Source organism: Hemicordylus capensis, chromosome 1, assembly GCF_027244095.1.
Source record: "Hemicordylus capensis ecotype Gifberg chromosome 1, rHemCap1.1.pri, whole genome shotgun sequence".
NCBI classification, from domain to species: domain Eukaryota; kingdom Metazoa; phylum Chordata; class Lepidosauria; order Squamata; family Cordylidae; genus Hemicordylus; species Hemicordylus capensis.
This window is the reverse complement of record NC_069657.1, coordinates 215520517-215528915: the sequence shown is the minus strand read 5'-3', so window position 1 is coordinate 215528915 and position 8399 is coordinate 215520517.

The following is an 8399-nucleotide window of genomic DNA, read 5'->3' as shown; positions in this document are numbered from 1 at the left end:
TCGTGCAGGCTTCAGCAGGTTGCCATCTCTTAGAGCTGGGGAGGAATTCTTTGACCCTTGGGAGATTGTGTTTGGTCTGGGGCCTTTTTTTTTGCCTACCTCGCACTATGGGCCTTAGTGACTTAGGTTCTTTGTCACAACGGCAGGTACAGTGTGGTTTATTTTGGGTAATTTAGGTTTGGCATGAGGAGTCATTACCAGTCCCTAGAGGCTTTGTGGCTCAGGGAGCGCTGGTGGATGGCTTACTCCAACCTGTTACTGGAATCAACACCCACTAAGTGGTGGCGAATCCTACTGCAGGTGGGCCAAGATGGGCAGCAAGCAGCCATAGGCTTGATGCTGCCTGGAGCCAAGGTGTTTCGCCCTAGGTGTTTAGGCTGGACTTGCGTGGCAGCAGCAAGTCTGTAGTTTCCGCTCTGTTAGGGGCGGAGTGCCAATCCTCTTGCATTATTGTTTATTAATAAACTTGAGGCCCAATTTTCTCAATAACTATTGTCGCGTGTCTTCATTTGGTCCGAGTGCAAGTTTACCCAAAGTCAGGAAAGGGGAGGAGACTAGCCCTGTTCACACATTATGTTCAACACCCATATGAGTATACAGTGTGCACAGGCACACAGGTGCAGTAATCCACATGTTATATTGAATACAGGGATAGCAAGACTCTTGCTATCTGTGCCATGCATCTGAGGGGCCTATACCAAGTTTCACTTTTGAAATGAAGACAGGTACAGTCATTTTTATACACACACACACACACACACACACACACACACACACACACACACACACGTTCAGATGCCTATGCACTTGTACAACATTATAGACTAGTTCACAGGACCCTAAACAGGTTTGGAGGAATAACCAGCCAGGTGAGGAGAGCCATGTGTGCTCCTGATCCATGACTGTGTGAACTCATAAAGCAAGTTAGGAGTAGGGGAGAATGGTTGTGTGGGAGGAGGCAGGATCTGGGTAGGAAGGCTTTTTGTCTCCCCTCAGTAAAATGGTGGGGGCTCGATCTGGGTACTCCTACCACAGCTGCTCCTCCTCAGATTAGCCTCACATCTGATTAGCGCTTTTGATGGTGACAGAAGATAGAACTTGGCATCAAAGATGAGGTGCAGGGAGTAGGGGATATACAGGGTATAAGTGGTGGGAGGAGCAAGAGTGGGCTTCTCTTTAGACTTTGAGGACACTGTCAGATTTTTCTCCTCCTAATCAAATAGTGTGCCAGGCCCAGAAAATCCTGGAGTGAAAAATAGTGAGGCTATTCACATGTGTAGAGGAAACTCGGCTAAGGGAGCCCAGCTAGCCCGCCTAATTGCCCTCACCATTCAATGAGTTAAGTGAGTGCTCTGCTAACCCCATTTTCCGGATCGTGAGTTGCCATGGTGCAGTTCCATGGTGCGGCGACTCATGAGGAGACCCTCGACCAGGAGGCTAAAACAAGCCTCCCGGCACGGGGGTCTCCCCAAAATGCCCTGTGCACTCACGCAGGGCATGCATGCTGGGATTTCTGGGGGCCAGGTGGCCCATGATCCCCGCTGCCCCTATCAGCTCCGTGACAGAGCCGGTAATCATGTGGGTAGGTTAGCCACTTGTGTGAGGTAATTGTGTGGGCAGGCTAGTCACTCGTGTGTGGGGAGAGCCCGCTGTCCCTGCCAAACCACATCCTGCTCTCCACACTGCTCATGTGGATAGCCTCACTAAGTCAATCTAGAAAAATGGGCATGTGAAAATGACATTTGTCTGTCTTTTGTATAGCATTAGGTTTATGTTTTATTTACTTTTATGCAACATTTTTATGGTTTCAAACTTCATTGGTCATCATAAGAGGAGTCGCCTTCATTGTTTTACAATCAGCTGGGTCCATGTGCTTTTTCTGCCCCACACATTACACAGCCTCCATTCAACATCTGCCACAAATATCAACCATGCTCCTGGGACAACTTATTTAATTTCTGAACCTCGAACTAAAAAGGCTAATATCATGGGGAGAAAGTACTTAATTCAAATGATTTATGCTAATTCAACAATTTGAAAGTCTCTGATTAACACAGCAGGGGCACGTTGATCTTAATATTCTGCATTCTGAAAAACAGTAATCACTGGGTACCTTTTCTAATGATATGATATTGTGAAAAAGTCCCTTGACTTTGTTCACAAAATGGGGACGCACACACATTCAGTCTGCTTGAGAATTAGCATGGTTGATTTTGCCCCAAACCTATGAAAAAGCCTATGTTTTGTCTGTGAAATCAAAACGTTTTTCTCTTAGAAAAGTGGAAAGGTCTCTCCCCCCACCTCCACTGCAACATATTCTTGACTCCAAAGATCTTGGTCAAAGGATTATTATTAATAAATAAATAAATTTTTAAAAAACATCAGCTGCTATATTCATGAAAACCCATACCTTCAGAAATGGGCTGTAAGAGGTTTGCTGGGGCTTTTGGAACTGGGAGAAGTCAGCTGGGGCTTTTGGATCCCACTATGTTCTGCAACAAGTGAGAAAGCATTTCCCCCCCGCAACATGTCTTTATCTCTTGGGCCCAGTCCATATGCTAACTGCATTGTCATCCAATCTGTGGTGAAGGAACAAGTGACTGCCCCCTTCCACCATGCACCTCTTGTAATGTGTGATGCTGGCAAACTATGCAACTCACTCAGAGCTATTTTGCATGTTCTGAGCACCTGTGATAAGTGGGTGCAGGTTCGGTCTAAGACCCTGCTCCATGCCTGAGGCAGTGGGCTGTGGAGGGCTGGGTCTTGCCTGTCTGTTGCCTACCCGCCTCCACTGCCCACAGTGGGCTGGGCCTAGCCTGACCTTCCCTGCTTCTCCCCTCCTTACCTTACCACCACTACTACTCTTCTCCTCTGCTCCCATCACTGGCGTTTTCAAAAGCCAGAGGAGAAGGGAGCAGAAGTGTGCAGCAAGGTTCCCTGCAACCGAGATTCCCAGATGTTGTTGAAACTGCAATGGCCTTTGGTTGGGGATTATGGGAGTTGTAGTCAACTACTTCTGGGAATCCCTGTGACAGAGAACACTGGTGTGAAGGAATAGAGTAGAGTACTGGGCTGGAATGGCGCTCTGTTCTCCCACTTTACACCCCCCCCGCTGGCTTTTGGAAATGCAGGAGGTGGGAGTAGTAGGAGAGCAGCAGTGGCTCTTGGATGTTGGGCCAGGTGAGCTGGCAGAGGCCACAGAGGTGGCTGGCAATCTGGATCTCCACCAATCTGCCACCTGAAGAAGCCACCTCACTCAGCCACATTAGCAGGCTGCCTGTGAATGGATGAGACTTCGACTCCTAGATTCACTTTCCATCCTTTTGGTAACATGCAGTGGGGGAATGTGTGCATCTGCTGTGTGGAAGGTTAAATTTGACATCATGCAATGCATGCATCTTTTCTCAGGAGAGATGGACAGTTTTGACTCCCCCCACCCCCTATTTCCCAGAACTGTGAGTTTGTCAAATATCCACTTGCCAGTATTTTTCAAAACATGCAAAGTGGCCCTTAGACAGCTAGTAGAATCTTAAGCATTATTATTCTAATGTTCAGAGCTAGCTGATGAAAGTCCAGTCAATTTCTTAAGCTATATTAGGTTAATGAGCCATATATAGGTCCCTATAGTCTTCATATTTATTTGGCAATTTCCTGATTATTACCAATTAATGACACATCAGTTCACATTTGAAATGAATGCTGATCATTCAACCCTGTTAATGACATTACACCCAAGCCAGAGAGAATAAGTGAGTAAATGTTTGTGTTTTTATTTTTAGCCTCACTCAATTGAAAACACAGAGAGAACAATCCAGCAAACGTTAAGCGCTTTTAAGTTCAATTGATTTCAGCATTAAGAGAGCTAAGCACATGCTCAGTGCTCCTTTTGAAATCAATGGGACTTAAATGTGCTTAGCTTTTGTTGCATCATGCTCAAAATGTTTGGCTTGAAAATTCAGAATGGCCATTTCCTCATGACGAGAATGACCACAGTTAAAGAGTTAACCATGATCAGCTAGCCCCATGCACTCCTGCAGAGTGTGTTGTTTGAACCTGGAATTTCTGGGAAATCCTGGTTAAATCACCACAGTTAACCAGTATTTAACCAGAATAACTAAGCCAGGATTATTTTGAAACTTAGGGTTTATGATATGGCACAGTAAATAAAATAAAAGCTCCCACTGAGCATACCCAAGTCCCTGGAAGAAGCTCTTTGGATTCCAGTCAAAGTCTTTACTTGACAAGAGCTTCTTCTCAGGGAATGGGATGGGCCTGCGGCTCAGTGTTAGAGCCAGTTAGGGACAGGTTAGACCTTGTTTGCATGCAGAAGCTCCCATGTTCAATCTCTGGCATCTCCAGGTAGGGCTGGGAAAGATACTGGCTTGAACACTTGGAGAGCCACTGCCAGCCAGTAAGTTAGTACTGAGCTAGATGGGCCATCATCTGACTCAGAATGAGGCAGCTCCTTATGTTCCTCTCTGGGGAGAAAATCCCATAGCTACAGAGCCACTGATGAAAATACTCAGAGCCCTTTCTCACAATCAGCGAGAAAGAGCTTGAGGGAAAGTGGAGAGGAAGGCTGCTTGCACTTACCTACCCACTGACGACCAAGCAGGCTGTCCTTGGCGTGCCTCTAGCACGTCTACATGGGCAGCCCTGCTCGGAGCTGCACGGAGCAGGGCAGAGGGATCCGGGTCCAGAACTTGTTGTTCTGGCCTCCAGGCATCCCACAATGCAATGCGTGGCATGCACGTTTCATTGGGGATTCTCCCGCCAGACGGGCACTCTGTGCATCTGTCTCTGTGTCTCCTTGGGCTGAATTCAGCCCAAGGAGACACACCAAGAAAGCGAGTGCACCCTTAGGCTCAGCTAACAGCCAGGTTTGTTAAAAAGGTTACGCAGGTGGGGAGCGGAGGGATCCACGAGGATCTTGCCACTTTTCACGACCAGCCTAACCCTGCCTGGGCTGCCCCAGGCAGGGTTAGACTGGTCGTGAGAACAGCCTCCCAGACAGAGCAAGCAGATCGTGACTTGACATTTGAGAATCATGAGTGTGCCTGGAGCTTTCCTTTTGCTGGATTTGGAATGACTTGCATTTACAGATCGTTGCTTCCGACGGCTGGGAATAGGACCAGAACAACACAATATAGGTTACTAGCTTTAAAGTCTCTGTATAGAAGAGTGATGCAAGGGCTAAGATCTTGCTAAATAATCAAATCATTGGATCTACAGAAAAAAGGAGCCATAAACTTTGGAACTCACTGCTGCGAGTGGAAGTACCAACAAAGGCTTACAAGACCTTGCCGTTCCTAAATCTGAGGAAATTGCAGTTCTAGTGAAGCGACTGAATAGTGATAGGCCAAAGACTTAAAGAGTGTTCCTGAAGTTTAATATATACATTTCAGTTGTGAGCATTAGGAGGCTTCCCATGTAAGCAGAAGGTAAACTGATGGTTAATTCTGACATACCCCTGCAGCCATGGTAAGATTGTCATCACTCACTCCCAGGGGCTCACCAGGGGCATAGCAAGCTTGGAGTGGGTCCTGGGACAAAAAGTATAAGATAGGCCCTTGCACCCCCACCTCCCCACCTTCTTATTCAGAGAGGTGAGAGAAGAAGACTGCCATGCAAGCTCTTCCTCAGGGGCCCAAAGATATTTGTCCCCCTTTGTTCAATTATAACTATGCCTCCGGTGTACATGCTGCTGTATCTTGGAAAGGGGACAAGGAAAAGGAGGGATGCATCCTACTGGCTTTTCTTCCCCTTGTGATAATCAAGGATATTTGCCCCCAAAGCTGCACTGTCCATAACTGAGCATAAGGCAGGAAAGAGAGGCTCCCTGGGAAAGGAATGCAGAGAATTGCGTTTCACCCATAGTAGACAGGAGCCACTGTAGCTTAAACGTATCCATAGATTCAGGTATTAGCCTACTCAAGGAAGAACAGTATACCACTAGCTTCTAGCCATGATGAACAGGAATGTGATATAATTCCATAGGTATTTGTGTGTGTATGTTTGTGTATATATTCAAATTCAAATCTACCTTTGCACAATCTTGTAGGCATATACTGTGATCATAGAGAGCTGAAAGAAATATCACACAAAAGCCCCCCTCGCTTTTTTAAAAAGTGCTAATATTCTTCCAAAAACCAGACACATGAGAATAATGAAAAAACTTGAGGCTGCAGTTTTTGAAAACTGTAGTTATTGACCTCAGTTGACTAAAATGATTCAGTTGATTGGCTTAATGTAGACATGTTATAGAGGCTGCATTCACATGTAATGGGGGACTGGAGTTGGAGGGACCCGTGGTTTCCTTTCATCTGAACCCAGCCAACTCTGGTCCCGTCTGCAGTGTGACCCAAGGTCGTGCTGACGAGACTCCAATTTGAAGCCTCAGTATGTAGTAAGTTTTGCTGCTCCAAACCAATGGTTCAGGGAGCCTCCTTTTCATCCGAATGCAGCATGGGAGGCTGCATTTGGCTGAACTGGAGTTGAGGGAGGAAGCTCCTCACTCTCTCCCTCCCTGATTGGCTGTGCAGGCTGTCCTTCAAGCAAGAAGGAAGTCCGCACAACCAGCTCCCCGCTGTCTGCAGTGAGAATGCTCTCCTGAATGTCCAAATGTGGACAGGAGAGAGTGGAAAGTGTGTGTGTGTGTGGGGGGGGAACCATTGGACCTGCGGTTCTGTGTTACATGTGAATGCGGCCAGAATGTGGCCAGAATGTTTATGCACATTCCAACGGTTTGAATGTTTTAAAAGTTGTTAGCACACAAGGATTAAAGATGGGGCTGTCTACTTAAGAGGTTCAGCAGAGAAGGGGGCAGATTAACACAATATATTAGTTAACTGTTTGTGTGTGCATGTATGTTGTGTGTGCCTGTGCATGAGTCAGGCGCGGCTCGTGAACTCTCCTCTGGGGGGCGGCGGGCAGCTTCTTTAAGGTAAACGGAGCCAGTGCTCCGTGCCGCCCAGCAGCCCCCGAGGCGGGGAATTCCCTCCGCCACTCACCTGGCTCCCATGGAGGCAAGCCCCCGCCAGCGGCCAGGTGAGTGGTGGAGGCGATTCCTCGTTTACCTTAAAGAAGCCGCCCGCCACCCCCCCCCGGAGGAGAGTTCACGAGCCGCGCCTGGCATGAGTGGTATGTGAATACTGTTAAAGAGCTGTCTGTTTCTATGAGTGCTGTTAGGAGTAACCCTCCTTTTCACTCAAACTATGTGCTTATGGGTCTCCAAAGCAGAACCAGGACTTTCCACGCCCACACTGGCAATACTAGAGACCAAAAGGAAAAAGGCCTTTTGCAACAGAATGTGAGAAGAAGGTTGGCATCTGCGCCCGTCTTTTCTGCTTCATACTGATAACAAAAGGCTGATCAGATCTTTGAGTAAATCAAATTACTTCGGACGACCTTGGAGGAAATTACTTGCAAATAAGACTAGGAATGGTATGCATATGCTAAAAGACTCTTGGTCAATTAAATGTAATAATAGAAACTCCCCCCTCAGCCCGAACAACTTCCCCTTCCCAAGCATGAAAATGATTTCCTTTTTTGGATTGCATTTACTACAAACCCAAGGCCTTAAGGACTAGAAACCTGTGATTAAATCACTAAGAGGTGCAAAAGAGACATCCCGGATTTACCAAGGTGCAAGACTCTGCATCGCCCTTGGCAAAGGTGATCTCCTCTGCCCCAGCCCCTCTCTGAAAGGGAAGTGAGGTAAACACTATTCCCCCTTAATTAGAAGATTAAGGAGGCACTAAGCCCCGGTCAAGTGTCTGACCCCCTTTGGATATATATCAGCCATTGTATCTGTGGGAACAAAAGACAGTTCCAGGCGAACACAGTGGAGTTCCTTATTCATGAATAGGTTTCTCCAATCACGCTCAAAGTTTAACTAAATTCTCTAAAAATCTTCATCCTGACCTATTTCGTGAACACCCTAAATTATAGTGACCAACCTGGGAGAATTGCCCTCTCATGTTCATCTTCTCTCCAACCCTACCCCCCCTCTTTTTTGAACCAGTGTCTAGCTGCTGCAGACTAGATCACAGCTGCATTGCATGAATTTGTTTTGCCTATCCCCTCCTTTTCTAATCACTTGGTTCCCCCAATTTGCTGCTTTTCCTGTCAATAATCTCCCTGCCTGTTTCAGAAACCACCCCCCTCAGAGGCTGTTCTCATGAGCAGCCAAGGCCGGGCAGGCCCAACCTTAGGACAGGGCAACTGTGGTGGTAGCCCTGGGCGCTGTGTTCGGAAGGGCCCCCGCTGTGCCAGCAAGTGGTGGGCAGTCTCGCAGACTGCCTGCACACTCATGACGGCCACTGCGTGTGTATCACAGAGGTGTGCATCAGGCCGCTGCCTGACCCAGGGGGTGTGGCTTCGCTCTGAAATGAGGCCAT